General features: G+C 42.1%; 1 protein-coding gene and 1 long non-coding RNA gene across 4 annotated transcripts in view; both read left to right on the top strand.

Annotated features, from left to right (window-relative positions):
• Positions 1-16,267, top strand: part of Ppp3ca (protein phosphatase 3 catalytic subunit alpha) — a 238,270-nt gene that overhangs the window by 17,703 nt on the left and 204,300 nt on the right. The window lies entirely within an intron of this gene.
• Positions 1-16,267, top strand: part of LOC134478646 (uncharacterized) — a 62,025-nt gene that overhangs the window by 16,988 nt on the left and 28,770 nt on the right. Inside the window, exon 2 of the long non-coding RNA XR_010051387.1 lies at positions 1-16,267. This exon is cut by the window's left edge and continues 12,526 nt beyond it; it is cut by the window's right edge and continues 28,770 nt beyond it. This is a non-coding gene — a long non-coding RNA (uncharacterized LOC134478646).

The raw sequence follows: 16,267 nt of genomic DNA, 5'->3' as shown, positions 1-16,267 counted from the left end.
ACTGACAGATGAATGGATAAAGAATTTGCTTTTTGCACACAGTGGAGTACTAGTCTGCCATAAAGAGAAACTTGAGTCATTTATAGGAACATAAATGTACCTCGACACCATAATGTCAGATGAAGTAAATCAGACACACAAGGTTAAGCATTGCATGGTTTTCTTCTGAGAGGAATCCCATGAGTTAAAATAAAATAACGGGAGTGAGGTATGGAGGGAGATGTTTCGCAAATGGGAAGGGGATCACGAAGTGGAAGGAGAAAGGAAGGGGATGAGAAAAGGAACGATGGTGTCCTGGTACAGCACCAACTGCCCATGAGGCATGTTAGCATGGTGCGCTGCACACAGCGCCTAATAAATTAAAAGGGGATGGCAGTCGTAGTCAGTTCTGCCTTCAGTTCCAGGCAGATACGTTGTTTATTGGGCTGAGAGGGCGCTCAGCTGAAGAAGGAAGTAGCTTGAGGACACGCGGGACCGGCAGGCGTGCCGAGCTCGGGAGCTGCGTGTCCTGAAGTGCCCGGTGTTCTGCAGTTTAGACTGGGCCACCGGCGTGGGTCCTCACCGGCCCTGTGTACTGTGGGACCAGGACTGGTTTACGAGGGGCCTTGGGTTTCTTACCTGCAGGACAGCACTCTCCCCTGGACCTGCAGTGGGGAGCAAATGAACTTATACATGAAGGTGCTTAGATGACTGCCTGGCCATGGCGAATGCTAACTCAGTATTTTCTGATACTGTTGCTGTTGAGAAAAGATGGCATGTGTGGAAGGACAGGCTTTAATGACAGAGGGATGGTTCAGTGGGTTCAGAGAGGGTTTTTGCTTGGGAAATGGAATTGCTGATGTGAGTGAGGGCGCAGGTGGGGGGAAGGTGTGCCGATGCCAGCTCGGTTTCTCCAGTGTTTTTTTTTTTTTTTTTTTTTTTTTTTTTTAACTTGTCCTGGTCATCTTTTACTGTTGATTCTCCCTTAATCTGTGAGCCGTGATGAAGCTGTTCACAGAAGGAAGCGGAATGAGGCAGTTGCACTTCAGAGTGCAGAGTGTGCCCTCTACACCAGCCCCTGCTCAGTGCTACTTTGTGGCGGCTCATGTTTGAGTTCCTTGAAGGAAAGGCAGTGGCCCACAGAGCACAGAGGCCGCCAGCACCATCTTAAGCCCAGTGATGCCCCCTTTTTTCACGTTGATGAACGTATTGTAATACCGGTAGTGACTTCTGTGAAGTGCTTCAGGGCTGCCTGTAGGGGTGAAATCCTGCATCAGTCTCCAGCCGGGCAGCTCCCCTAGTTTCACATCCAAGAGCTTCTTCTCTTTCCCTGGTGTGACAGACCCATTTTGTAGTCCTTCTGTCCCTCCAGGTTCTTTACATTCCCTGTGGAAGAGGCAGTGGAGAAACCTAAATTCAGTCTTTAAAATAATGCCTGTCCCAAAGCTCTGTAGTCTTGTGATGGATTTGTTTTAAGGCCATTCAGCAGATGAGTTGCGCCTTACAGTTTTGTTTGAGGAGCAGCTGCAGATATTTCAGCTCGGGTGTGGGGGAAGTAGATCAGACAGTTGGGGGCCAGTAAGGGAGGCCTGCAGCCTGGGCGGCCTTTGCCTGTGACTTCCTTCCTGGAAGATGACATTGTGCTGGAAATGCAAGATTCTAGAGTTGCAGCGAAACAGTGCCTGTCCTCTCTTTACCGTTTTTGGTGCTTTCATTAAATCCATTTTATGTGATATTTATGTGCACAGATACATATTATGAAAATATAATAGCAACTTTTAATATCCTTCATCAATAAAATATTTTTATATGCACTCTTTTACTTGTTTCTCTGAAGATATATCAGCTGAATATCTTACTCTCTTATCCCCATGCTCTTAGCTTGCTCAGGCTATTCTAACAGAACTACCATCGACTGGATACCTTATAAGCCACAGAGATGTGTTTCTCATGGCTCTGGATCAGAAGTCAGCAGACTGGGGGTGCTGTCTGGACCTGCTCATCCTGCCCTCAGATGTGGAAGGGACTGAGGGGTCTCCTAGCCTTTTTTGTAAGGATGGTTGCTGAACCCATGAAGGCCTCACACCAACATAGCATAGAGATTTTAGGAAGATGCAAACATTCAGTAGTGGTTCGCATGCATTTTGGGAGAGGCTGCGAGATATTTTTTTTTTAATGGGCAAGATTAGGCCTGTTTGTATTAGAATAGAACAACATGCTACATGAAGAGTGTGACTGTTGTTTGCTTAACATTTAACTAGGAGGCCTGAATATGTTCAAAAGTGCTCATTTGACAAGGATCCTGGGGCTGCAGTGGTGAAGGACAAATGAAACAGATTTTCTCTTCTTCCTTGCTTAGGGCTGCAGGAAGACTGGCCTTCTGCAAGGGAGATGACTATAAATGGTCTTTGCAGCTGAGATGCCTCTGAGGCCAGGACCACTTCCAGAGGCTTGGCTTTCCTCTTTCTTCAGAGTCATGCTGTGAGCAGCACCTTTCTTTTGGCACTTGAACCCTGCTCACTCAACTCTTCTATTTTTGCACAAAATTAGATTTTCCTCAGACTTGTCCAGTTGAAGCTTTGTGGTGTGTGGTACAGCCTGGTTCCCCTTTGCTTTTCCCGTCTTCTAGACCTGTGCACTGATACTTGCTGTCTTTGGAGGTTTCCTTATTTTATGCCAGAAGACAGAAGAATGTTCCTGTTCCTTGGTTCTTTCATAGATGGCGTATTTGTCTGGAAGAAAATTAAAAGACAGAAAATTAAACAAAAACTCTTGTCATCAGGAAAGGTGGTGTGACAGTCAGTCTTGTGGGCTCTGTGATCTCTGCTAATATTTTTTCTTATTAATATGTTTTTAAACCTCTAGGAAAAGAATTGCTTTCCCTTGTTTTAATGAAGTAGTAATGTATTCTAAGGTACACAATATTACATTGTTCTCGTGCTTATTTTTTCAAATAGATGTGGCTTACTGAATTGTGTCGTTTTTTTCTGTAAATGATGAAACTCTGTAAGTCAGTTGTACCAACCCCCCTACTTTGTATTTCAGAGTTAATAATTCATAAAGAATGTACACGAAGAGGTAAGCATCTCTTTTTCAGTCTGATGTTCTGGACTTTGTTCATAAGTACTGTGTTACTACTTGTAGAATACAGGAAGGAAACCGAATTACAGTTCTGGGTCATGGAGATCACTGGTGGGTGTAGATGCACAAGTCATGTCTATTGTGTTAGATGGCAGAAGACAGTGCCGATGCAGCAGGCTCTCCTGTGAGTGAATTAAAGTGCATGACACGGATCTGGGCTTCAGCGCATTGCATACAGTGTGTTCCCCCACTGTGTCTCCTGGAACCTTTCTGGTAGTTGGCCTTACAGCTTGGCAGGGTCCTCCCAGGCCCGAGGTTCAGAGGGCTTCTCACCAGAGGCCTTAGTGATCCTGATCTGGCCCTGTAGGAACCCTGGTTCTCCCTCCTACAGATGGGCCGTGTCTGCTTTTGGAGCAAGCCTGTGCTCCTGTGCTCAGGCCAGGCTGATTATCGGTGAGAACACTGCTTGTTGAGCTCAAAGTTAGGATGAAGAGGAGCTGTGGAGCTGGGGGTACACCATGTTTTGGTTAAGCTCCACAGCTGTAGGAGTCGTTCCTTGGACAGAAAGGTTATTTCTTTTCACAAGCCACAGTCAGTCGCCTGGAATCCAAGTGCCTTCGTGCTAGGAATTCTGTACATAACATGGATGCGCACATACGCGCACGCACACTCCTCTGTGACTTCCACAATGGGGAGGTGTCCCTCCTGTAAACCTCTCACAGAGTGAAATTATTGCAAGTGGAGAGCGTGCTTCACACATGTAACGTGGAACAGGTAACATGCTGGACCTCACAGCTCAGTAGTGTGGTTCATTTAGAGCTTTGGCTGTTTTCCTCATCACTGTCCTGCTCAGTATCAGAAGAGTCACCTGTCACTGGCCAGGAAAGGTCAGAATTCAGATGGGAAGCAAAGGTCTGCACATACGCCCTTCAGCAGACAGTGGGTGTCGTGAGTAGGAGAGTCCAAGGCTGTGCCCTTGTGGCCGGGTCCTTCTACAAAGGTCATCCAAACTCTTCCTGGGCTGGGCCGGGGCCGTTTTAACATGGGCTTCTTTTAGCACATAGATTACATTAATAACAGCACAACATGCCAGTGAACAATTGAGCTTTACTTGGTCACATTCGTGGGAGCTGTTTTTGGGCAGAGAATGTCACTCTCATGCTCACGCAGCACCTCCCATGTAAATTACAATCAAATTTGAGAAAGGCTGCTTCTAAAATATTATTAATTGCAATGCATGCCATTGTTTTTGTACGATGGAGTAGAGTTTCTGATTTTCCTCTTAGAGTTACTGACTTTAATAAACTGGCTGATTGTATATTCCTGAGTCTTGGAGAACCTGGAGATGGGGCAGGGCAGGTTGGCAGAAGTGTCCATGTCCTCAGTGTCTCAGCTTCTGTGCCCATCTGTCCCAGGAGGCGGCTGTTCTTTCCCTTGAGTGAAGAAACTGGAGCCCCGTGGCTCATGAACCTGATCCTGGGCACATATGGTACATAAAATAAATGAGACTTAGAGTTTCCACTTAGTCTGCACTGTGAGTCTTGGGAGCCTGTTTATTTGTATTTAATACAGGCCATGGATATACATTTACTCCTTTAAACAAGTTTCAGTAATCGATAGTACGACACTCTGTGTACTGAAATCACTTCCAGAATACTCCTAGTGGTGCTGAAGTCAAGTTTTTCCACTACTTAAAGGCTTTTTCCGTGCCTCGTTCCTTGCTGAGAGGATGTGCTGTTGACATTACGCGCTGCCGCTGGTTTCCTGCTGTCCTCTCTGCGGCCCCTTCCAAGCCGTCATGGCTGTATCAGGGTGCGCTGTGTTGCCTTCACTGGGCAGCGTGGCTTGCTTTGTGCACCTCTTGGGTACATGAATTTGACTGGTATGAGTGACTTGCAGCTCTAGAATGTGCTGGGACCCTGCGGCTCTCAGTGCTTGCGATGAGAGGGTGAGCCTCAGTGGGCTCCTTGCAGATGCCGCACTTTTTCTTGGGATGTGCAGATACCCAGCAGAAAAATGCTTTCAGTTACTTTTATGCAGTCGACTAGCAGTTTTTAAAAAGTGATTATGTAATTTGTTCCTCATTATTTTTGGGGAGACTCAGAACTTTCTCTTCTGTTGTTCATTTTCAAAGACCAGTGTGCATTTGCAGACTGGTATAATTGTGAAAGAGAATTTTTTAAACAGTCAGTAGCTTGTGAGAGATTCTTTCAGTAGGTGCCTGCTTTTCACATGATTTTACTCTCTTCATTATGCGTGCATTTACTTCCAGTTAAAGATCTTAAAGTTTTAGTTGAGGGGTTGATTGTTCAGCACAAGTGGACTTAGGGTACCTGGAGAGGCGTGGAACCCTGTGCAGGGTGACTGCTTAAAGCTGCAGTTTTAAGAAGATGCCCTGGCTTGCAGGTTAAGGGTTTAGGACTGGCTAACTAAGGATGACCTCTGCCTCTCAGAAGTTCGCCTGGAGTCCGAATGTCTCCTTAATGAAGGGCCGTTTGCCTGTCACTTGTGTGATTTCTTCCAAAGCTGTTTCTCTGTGTTTTCTCTCATGAGAAAGACAGGCATGTCTACTTTGAAATTTTGTGGTTGGAGTTCCTAAAGTGTTCTATAAATTAATTTAAGGTGAATATTTGGTGTAAGGGTTTTTTTGAGACTAGATCTTTATGAACTATTGCAAGTTAATATAATATTATATTTTTTGAGATAGAATCTCGCTGTATAGTTCAGGCTGGCCTTGAAGTTGCTATGTAGTCCAGGCTGGCCTCCTCACAGTAGTCCTCCTGTCTCAGCCTCATGAGTGTTGCGTTTACAGACATACACCACCATGCCCAGGTTGAACCTCTGTTTTAAAAACCCAGACCCACAAGCTGGGGATGGAGCTCATGGATAAAGCATGAACTTAGCATGTGCACAGCCCTAGGCTCCTGGCAGCAAGGAGAAGACACAGACCCAGTGTGTGAAGTGCGGAGGCTGCCACGTGTAGTTATATTTGCAAATCACTTTGATGAGGACTACACAGACTGTTTTTTCCAACGTGAACCTCAAGAATAATACTTACTGAGTTGCACGTTTCGGATGCTATTCTATCCTGGGCTTTTCACAATAGTTCACTTACTGCCTAGACTGCTCTAAGAGGTTACCACTGTTGTCCCTGTTTTATAGAGAGAGCCTAGGTCCCACGTAAGTCCCTGGAGTTGATTTCCATGGGATTGCCCTCCTGTTGCTTGACTGTCCCATCTGGGAGCCCTTTCCAGCTTCCCAGGGCACCCAGCATCCTTCTGCTTTACTGCAGTCCTCAGAAGGAGGAACCACATCAGCTGTGCTCTCAGGTGGTCAGTCTTGGCCCCCAATCAATCTCTGTGTCTCTCATATGCACACGCACAAGGACCTTCAGTTTCCGTCATGGTAAAGGGATGTGATTTCTGCTGATTCAGTCTGCAGCCAGGAGGGTCAGGCTCTTCCTCACAGGCTCCCTGTGATTGTCAGAGACCCCAGGTGGATGAGTGCCTGCTCCTCACAGGCTTACTGAATCCCTGCTTTGGGGTGCCACCCAGTGTCAGGAGCAGGGTGGGTGAGGAAAGTGGGAGCTGGCAGATGGCCTGGGTCACCCCTCACAGTGCTGAGCTGCTTTTCTAGGCTTTGACCCTCAGTAGGTGCGCTCCAAAGGAGAAGGGTTCTTGGGATCAGTTCCTTGCATTTTGCCTTTGTTCATCAATCAGCTGAAGTGGATGTTTTTGATTATTTTGACCCTTGTATTCACAGCCATTAACAAATGTAATAGTTTAAAAATATCCAAACAATGTATATCTTATATTATCTTACTTATACTTAAAATCTTGTTAACTAAAAAGCCACAGTAGACATTTGCTTATAAGAAATCACGCTGTTTTCTAGGAAGTTTTAGCCTATTTATTTATTTTTGGTCAGTTGATCTACAGTATCTCTCTGTAGATCAGGCTGGCCTCAACCTCACTGTGTAGCCGAGGCTGGCATTGAACTCACCACTGCCTTGAACTAGTGGTACCCTTCTGTATCAGCCTGCAGAGTGCGGGGATTGCAGGGCCAGCTTTCAGTCAGTTCAGTGGGACTCTGAAGCAGATATCTGTGCAGTGGGAATGGCTGGTGATTCTGAAGACATTAGCCCTGGAGTCTCACCACATGGGTCACAGTCCCCATGTGCTCTCGGTGGGGCTGACAGGAAAGGCAGTGGCCAGCATTTCTCACAACTCAACACAGAACACCTGCAGAGAAGAGAAGTGGTACTGCTCTTCCTGACTGGCATGTGTGCGAATATCTGTTCTTCTCCTGGGAATGTTCGCATGTGCTTTCAGGAAAATCCACTTTGAAGGCTGGTCAGGGTGCTCTTTGAGGTGACAACATCACACTGCGGTGTGTACTTCCACCATTTTCCCGGACCTGTGTGTGTGCACAGCTGTGTCATGCACACTTCGTCCCTGTGCCTGTTGTCCTGTGTGCCTTCTGCTCTGCACTTGCAGTACTGATGCATGCTTTACAATTGATCATTAAATTGATAATTAGAGATGTTTGAATTTCCTTGGTGAATGACTGTACAGCTTAATTTTTCCAAATGATGTTTTACTGATGGAGCTATTTTGATTAACTTTTAAAAAGTTTTTATAGAACAATACATTAACAAAAATGAATGACCACTCAGCTGATTTATCAGTGAAAGTAATTCACAAGTGTTAGTTTTTTAAGAAAGTAAAAATAGGATTCTAAATATTTTGTTTGCTCCTAGTACTTTGCTTTTATATCCTTAGTTAAAATCTCTTCTCCCAGGTGAATTTTTCTAACTTTTTCACCACAAAACAATGTCCAGAAAGTTCTGGCTTCATGTCTTACACTATGTCATTCAGTGTGTAGTTGATGATTACAGTGTCAGTGAAATGGGACTAGGTGTGAAGATCCATTTTATGTAATTGCTATGTGTGCATTATGTAATAAAGTATGCTACATGAATGTGCATTCTGTGTGTGTTCAGTTCAGATCCAAGTACATGAGTCTTTTTATGCTTTTATAATACTTTTTATCATCCAGATTGTTTTCACAACTGCTTGTAACTGAGTGAAGTACCTGTGTCATCTACCTAGAAAACAACTTGGCGGAAAATAAGCCTTGTTAAGTGCCATGGTTCTGTTTAAATGATGTATTAATGTAAAGTAGGAAGTGGTGGAGAAGTGAATCTGAATAACTTGTAAATGGGTTTTCTCCATAACTTCTGGAGGGGAAAGAGAGAAATTCACAGGGAAATGGTCAGCTGCAGCCCACACTTCATCTTCAGAAGACCTGAAGCATTCCGAGCCCACGGCATGTCAGTCTGGTGCCAGACAGCAGCAGAACTCAAGGGGAGGAGAAGCCGGGACACAGTCTGTGACTGCAGGAACTTACCACATTTTTATGATTTTTAAATACCTCATTAGGTAAATAAGATTAATACTCCTGAGCTGATAGGGCTGGTTGTAAAGATTAAATTAGGTAATAAAAAGAATGGGCTCAATGTCTTTTCACAAAGGAGATGCTCAATGGCTTTAATTCTCTTGCTCCAGAGACCAAGAGAAGCAACGTGAAGGAATACAGTAGAAGAACACAATTGAATATGTGGGCTGTGTTTTCATAGACTTAAAAAACATTAAGTGCTCTCCCAAAATTAAAGCTGTATTTATAGTCATGGGTAGATAAATCTTGAAATGATGCATTGTCCATTGCATTGCTGTGATTATTAACGTAAGTGAGAATTAACTAACTCTTGACTTTTTAAATTAGTCTCCTAGCATAGAGGTTATATTTTTCATAATTTTAGTGTTTGTTTCAAAAATATTTTAGTATTTTTTATTGTCCCATTTCATGTTAATTATATTTTCTACATACATCTTTAAGATCACGAATTTCAAATGATAGTCCCTTTTAAATATATTAATTTAACTAATTCTTGTCTTGCCAAGTAAACCCAGAAGTTTTTAAAAAATTTGAACAAGATCTTTAAATCAGAAAACATTTATACACTACTTTCACTTTACTAGGTTTGGTCACAGATTTTACTATTTGAAAGCAATTTTTTTTCCCAGCAATTTTTAAAATTGATGTCATAATTTTTTTTGTAATATTAATTTTCAAACCAAACTTTTAACATGGAGTATATAATTTAGTTTTTCTGTTCTTTACACAAGTACCATGTTTTTTCGCAAAATATTTGAGTGCATATACGGCCATATTGATAATTTTTGTGAGCTGAAATGATCATTATTAAAATAGAACATAATAATAATTGGCTAGTGAGAAATAATTTTTTAAAAAATTTTAAGTCTTTCCGTTTTTTTGCAGCTTTGTGCTAATGGTAGGCATTTAAAATATCTTGGCAGTGAAGAACATACTTCTGTGTAGACAAACAGGAATTTTAATCATGGGCAGTGTTTCTTTTATTAATGTGAATGTAATGATGAGTATCTCTGGAGTTCGCAGTACAACTGGCATAGTTGAACTGAAGTGTTAGGTAAGGTAATAATGGGCTGAGTTTTCTTAATTTACGTAGCTAAGCAGTATTTTATATCCCGGTCTTTTCATAGGAAATGTTTTATCAAGCTGTCTAGGACATAAATAATTAAAGTATTTGACTCATTAGGATAACTTGATAAATATATGCTTTCTTTTAAAAGTTGGGCAACATGTAGCTTTTTATTATTAAGTCAGTGTTGGAATGTTCTCGAGAACAAGCCACTGAATTCATTGTTCTAGGCCTGGCTATCTCTGGGTTCTGACAGCTAACTATGCTCCTGTAGGCTACAAAGAGAATTGGCATGCAGAATCAAGTCAGTTCGTATGCAGGTACAGCTTAATTTCTTTTTAAAAAATGTACAATTGGAATTTTCCAAGGCCCTTACTAGAGAGAAAAAGATATATTTGTATATATTATTCTCCCACACATACAGTATACTTGGTTATGGTTTTAGAACATGGGCTGTGGGCTCTGATGTCCCTGACTCCTGAACCTTTGGAGTTCAGATGTTCATAAAAACTTGCATCACAACATAGCTGCTTGAGATGCGTGGCTACTCCCACTTGTAAATAATCTCAGTCCTCATATTCCATTATTTATGGCCCATTGTCATGTAGGAAGCTCCTTCATTTATAACATCTCCAGGAATAAAGCCCCTTCCAGCTGGGAGCCACAGGAAGCACCAAGACCATCTTGGTGTGCAGCATCATCTCCCTTTCTCTGCCTTCAGCCTTATGAATCATAGATCACAGGGCCTTGTTCTCAAAGCATAGATAGGGAGCCGAGGAAGGAGAGCTGGGGCGCGGGGCTGGAAACTGCACACTCTGGATGCCTCATTCTGGGCAACGACTCTGCACGTGTGCACACTTAATCTCAGGTGTGTATGTGTATACATTTCATATTGGAGGAAGAGACTTTATTAGCACAATGAAATGCTTTGTGAGTCCAAAATAACTGGCTAATACATTTAAAAATAATTCTGGATATTACAGTAAAGGGGATTTGTGAACAGTCAAGTACTCAACATTGTAAGCAAGTCTACTGGGTGTTTTGCAGAAAGGTGCCAACACAATTACTAGCATCAGACTTTCAATTTTTCCTTTCCATTTCTAAAATCTAGCATTAATTCAGCTCAGGTATATTTATTGTGGGGAAAAATAGTTTTTGTACGAAGTCCTATTTGCATAGCCTGAAGATTTTTGTAAGTGCAGTGTGCATAAAAATCATGATAAAGCTTGATAAATTTTAGTTTCACATTCCAGGCCAGACTTCTGGTGCAGGAATTTTGAAGAGCATCAGCTGAAGTCTGTAACACACAGGCACGCATCATTTCAAGATGTGTTTAGTTGTTTTGCCACACACCCAGTAGATGAAAAGGCTAAACAATGTGTAAGATGTAATTAAAGAATTCTCCCGGACTGCTCAGTTGTAACTGTGTTTTCCTTATCATTGCTTTTGGATAACAGATTACGTAGATTCATAGTGAGGATTCCCATCCTGAAGTGGCAGGTTTTGCAGTTCTAACTTAAGATTGAATTGTAGTGTACATGGAACTTTAGAAAAAGAAGAGTTATCCCCAAAAGAGCAGTGAATACTTGGCAACTCTGATCTGTGGAGAAGCCCTGAACACTGTGTCTGACTGGAGAAGCTTCCCGACCCAGTGCCCACTGCCCTGAGCCTCCCGTGGGGTTGGGAATGTAAGGGAAGGTGTCTGCCAAGAGAGAGTTTTATAGGTGACCATCGACTAGCTGTTTAATCTTTGGACCATATGACCAGATACATTTACAGTCTAAAGACAGTACTCATTCTTTCTGTACTTCGGTGACTGGGCTGAAGAGAACATCTTCAGGAAGTTAGTTGCTCTGTCTGTGTGAATCGGGCTTTGACACATGAAGCCTCTCTTTCAGCAGATGTGTCAGCTCTGAGGACACGCCCCAGTTTGCTAGGTTTCTGTGGCCAAACTGCAGTCTCAGAATCTTTTCTCAGAGGCAGAGCTCCAAATGCTGGTAGTGTGTCAGTGACTCACTCTCATCTTCATGCATTCTGTGCCCAAGTTCCTGGGGACCAGGAAAGGCAAGGCTGTCACCTCCCACAGGGACCTGTACAGGGTCACGCAGGGTGGATGCTGTGTTGCTGTCTGTCAGTGTAGCCATCTCCTCACCAGGTGTGGGTGCCAGTCTGAGTGCCTCATCGAGACAGCGGACTCCACCTCAGAGCCCATGGTGCAGGGAGCTCAAGCTCTTTGACTGGGCGGCATCACTCGGTGTTAGATGGCACTGACATCAGAGGTACTTACCAGCGTGGGCCTGAAGAAGAGGTGTTGCATTGATCCTGTGCAGGTGTTCTGACCTTAGCCAGCTGGGCTCCAGAAAGCGCTGTGTTGTGCCCTGGCTGTGCTCTGTGGCCGGCCGTGGACTCTTAATTGTTTCGCTTATCTGTGTATAATGTTTGCTTCTTAACTGAGGCAGCTGCGATAACTAAAGTAGAAGTGAAAGCAGAAGACACCTTGTCAGACCTAGTGGCTTCTCTGAGGTAAGGAGGTGGCACTTGGTTTCTTCTGGCAGTGCTTTGATGTGTCCCTTGCAAACCTCCCTGAAGCCCTGTTTCTTATGCAAGGAGGGTCATGCCTCACGAGTTCCCAAGGTGCAGTTCAGTTAATGATAGCCGAGCAGTTCTGAAAACCCTTCTTTGGCAAGGAAACTGAGCGGTGCCATTCCAGGGGTGGCAGGGAGAGTTCACCTCCTTGCACTGAGGAGTCCTTGCTTTGTCTCTGGTATGGGGGAGGGGGACAGTGCTCCTCACTGCTGAAGGAAAATGTTCTTTTCACAGCGGGCAGCATTAACAATTTCCACTTGCAAATATCTGATTGCAGATGAGACCCATTACTTAAATGTACCTTTCTTGCAAATGGTATCCTCTCGAAGCACTGTGTAAAGCTTTCAAATTAACTGGTATAATTGGTATAAAGTTCTAAGTACTGAATAAACTATGCATTTCCATCACTTCAGATTCTCTGAGCAAATGATCTTTTTTGTGAGTCAAAAAACACTTAGAAAACTGTTTGTTAGGCTAAATGTATTTGTTGTATATAATGTGTAGATTATTAAAACACTTTTACCATGACATGACACAAGAAGGGATGAAAAACTTCATTGATTCTTTCTACGCCTCCTTAAATAACTTCCACTTTTAAAGTACAAAGATTGTCACAAATGATTTCATTCTGAAGCTGCCCTCAAATACAAAAGTTTGCTATTACAAGTTTCATTTTATCTTGCTTGAATTCTGTCAACATTTAGTTTTTATATGAAAGAAGAATGGTCCTTAGAATTTCTCCTCCATATTTTTCTAGGCTTTTTCATTATTAGCCTGGTCCAATTAAGGCAAATACTATAATTCACATCTTAAATATTTGTTGCTTTTCTGGAAAGCTTCAGTTATGCTTAGAAGTAGCCATTGCGTTCATCCCTGTGTTCTCCCTCTGGCAGCAGTAGCTCTGGGGTTGCCTGTGTGCTTGTCCAGAGTTGTGGAGGAAGTGCTTTTTATCTCTTTTGAAACACATGACTAAAAACATTAGAGGATGAGAGGAAGAAATACTCACACCTTTTATGGTCTCAAATGGGTTTCAGCTTTAGCATTCACTGAGCAAACAGCTCCCCTATTGAGAAGCAGACAGCTTTCTCCTCTTGAAGCCCAGGAACGCTTTCTGGTCCTTCCAAGCCACTGGCATCATCTGCCCTGATTTTAGATAAGCAAAATAAAATAAACAGACTCATGGCCACTTGGGAACTGGTTCTGCTGCCTCTTGTTCTAACCCTGCGAAGCCAAGCCAGCATGTCTCCCAGGGCCTCTGAAAGATCTCATTGTTGATTTACTGTGCTGCTGGCCGTGCCCACGGCTTCACCCTGCTCCACCATCGCTCACTGCATCGTGAGTTGGCACAGCCACCGCCTCAAGGGTCCAGTGTCTCCCTTAACTTGGGCCCAACTGGCCTGTTTCAAGTTCTGCAGTCTTAAGAATTATTGTACGTAAAAATAAGGGACGCTTATTAGAGATTTTTTGAATATGTTTTCCATGTAAAGTGTAAGATGATGGAAGAAATGTTGCTGTCTTATTCTTTTATTTTTGCATTCGTAAAATGAAATAAGTATAGAGTGAAGGACTTGTAGATTAACTTAGTAGTACTAAATTTTTAGTTAAGGCCTATTAGATATGTGAGTGTATATATTGTTCTTCAGTTTTGAACATAATTCTGTTAAAATTGTAACACAGAATTAGGGAATTGGTAAAACACTTTAGATGAGCAAATCTAAACAATTCGTAGTATTCCATGTTCAGATTTTTAGTGCATTAATTTTAGAAAATAAATTATTCTGTCTGTAGAAATGAAATTAAAAATGAAACTCTAAGGAAATGAAAGGAATTAAAATTTACAAACTGAGGAGGAGTATTGGCACAGAAGTGGGTATCATTAGACATAATCTAGCAAGAGGTTCTCTATATAATGAGCCTTACCAAGATGATAGCACAACGTTTCAATTAAATAGGAAAAGCATGGACCATTTAGTATTATGCTGTGGCTACTGGCCATATTTAACACCATATATAGAAAGCATTCCCGGGTATTAAAAGTGTAAATAAAGTTCAAAGACAATGTAAATATAAATATTAGTATACGAGACTGTTAGTAAACTGTCTTGATGGAGACATCTTTATAAGCCTCTGAAAACTGTAATTTACAAAGCAATTAACAAATTTAGTGGCATAAAAAGTAAGCATTTTCAGTGTACAAAAGTAACCATATGCAAAAGGAGAAAAGACTAGCAGAAAATACTAACAAAATTCTCAACAGATGAGAGGACCACCATGGAGAGTCATGTCCATTTCCATAAATGTCCATCTGGAGTTGTAGATGGAGATATGGATTCGAACTGCAACATAGCCTTGACTAACACTCAAGCCACTTTTAAGGTCACTCCCAGTTTTTAGGTGAGACTTGAATTTGGCCCTGAAATTTTCAGCTTGACTCCATGCTTTGTAAATCTGCTGTATCGTCTTTAGGGTGGCAGAGTTGCCTTAATCATTCTCAGAAGTCTTTGCTGGGAACCAGGGACTTCTGTCTTGTTGATAGAGGCCATGTCACCCTAAAGGTGACCTTGCCAGAGTCAAGGGTTCCTAACTCTGTGACAGTGCCTGCCAGGCTATCCAGGTCTGCAGTGCTAACACCTTTATGGATGGTATAGCATTGCAGCTTGAGCGTCTCAGAATGTTAAAGCTGTAGGCCCTACAGAAGAGGATTCCTTTAAGGGACCTCATCAAGATGATTGGACTGAGACCAATGCCAGAGATGAGCCTTCTTTCCAGGAGCTTGATGGGGAGTAGTTCTGGCATAAACACATTAATAAATTCATCTTCTTAATCTAAGTCAGGGGCTTTCTCCGGTGTTTGTATATCTATCTTACTGTTGCCCTACTGTATATGCAACAGATGTTTCTAAGTCTTGGTTGTCTTTATCAGTGAAATGACTAAGGGATAAAGTATACTCTTTAGGAGCTACATAACTTTGCTTTTAGTTTTACATTACATTTCTTTGAGGCTGATATTTCTTTAGAGTATTCTGAAAATTAAATGGACCAATTGTTGTAGAAAATGAATATAACCATTCATGTGATTTACCTTAATTTCATAATTACCTAGTGGTTTCATTTTCATATCAATTTACTCCTTCTCAAAAAGTAACTTTTCTGGGGGAGGAGTGAACAGCATGTTACTAAGGATGTACAAAGTAATATTCTTCTAAATGTGCAAATCATTGCTTAAAAATCTTACTGTTACTTGCAGTACTCCTACCTGAGAGTGAGCATGCTAGTGGCATTATTTGGGTCAAGAGCGACCATAAGTTGGGTAACACTGTTCACTGTCAATAGGCAGACCAAGTAGTATCTTGTTACTTGCTGTTAAATGAGTTAAGGTTTGTAGTTGCAGTAAATCATGGACATTTGAGGACTTGAATGCTGTTTTGTATGTCATGTTTGTATGCATATATTTATATGAGACATTTTATATATGTAGCACTCATAAGAGTTTGTGGAAAGTTTTTATCTTGCTGGCATTTGAGATTATTTTCTTTGTGTTGAATTCTTTTGATTTCAATTACAGACCTATGAAATGATTTAAAAATAAAATCTTAGTCTTAAGATTTCCCTGAAGATGAGTATAATTTTGATTAATACTTTTCCCCTTTTCTTCTTAAATTACCCATAAGCTCTAGTAGAAACAATGACAGCACCCAGAATTACCTACAGGTCCCTCATTTGGGGTGGTGGAAATACAGTACAATGTGGAGTGTGGTGTTGAGACCACCTCTATAGGAAATTTTATGTCCTGTGTCATAACGTGATACAAAATTAACTTAAAAACGGTGACAAAACTGTGCAGTCTTTGTGGGGCTTCTGATCTCTTCCCTCCTGTCTATTACCATCATGGTTTTGACCTGATCCAAGTCCTTCTGGTGTCAGAAAAACCCAGGCCAAGACATTTGACTGCTAGTTGTTGGTCCAAACAGGTTTTCTTTCTTTTTTTTCTTTTGGTTCCAGGGATTGAACTCATGACTGCGTGCCTGCAAGGTGGGCTCTTGTGCCACTGAGCTAAATCCCCAGCCCCATTACAAGTTTTCGACTAGTGTTTGTGACG

Source organism: Cavia porcellus, unplaced genomic scaffold (assembly GCF_034190915.1).
Source record: "Cavia porcellus strain 051 isolate PalLab524CR breed Dunkin Hartley unplaced genomic scaffold, mCavPor4.1 scaffold_14, whole genome shotgun sequence".
NCBI classification, from domain to species: Eukaryota; Metazoa; Chordata; class Mammalia; order Rodentia; family Caviidae; genus Cavia; species Cavia porcellus.
Note: the sequence above shows the minus strand (reverse complement) of the source record. Positions and strands in the feature narration are given on the sequence as shown.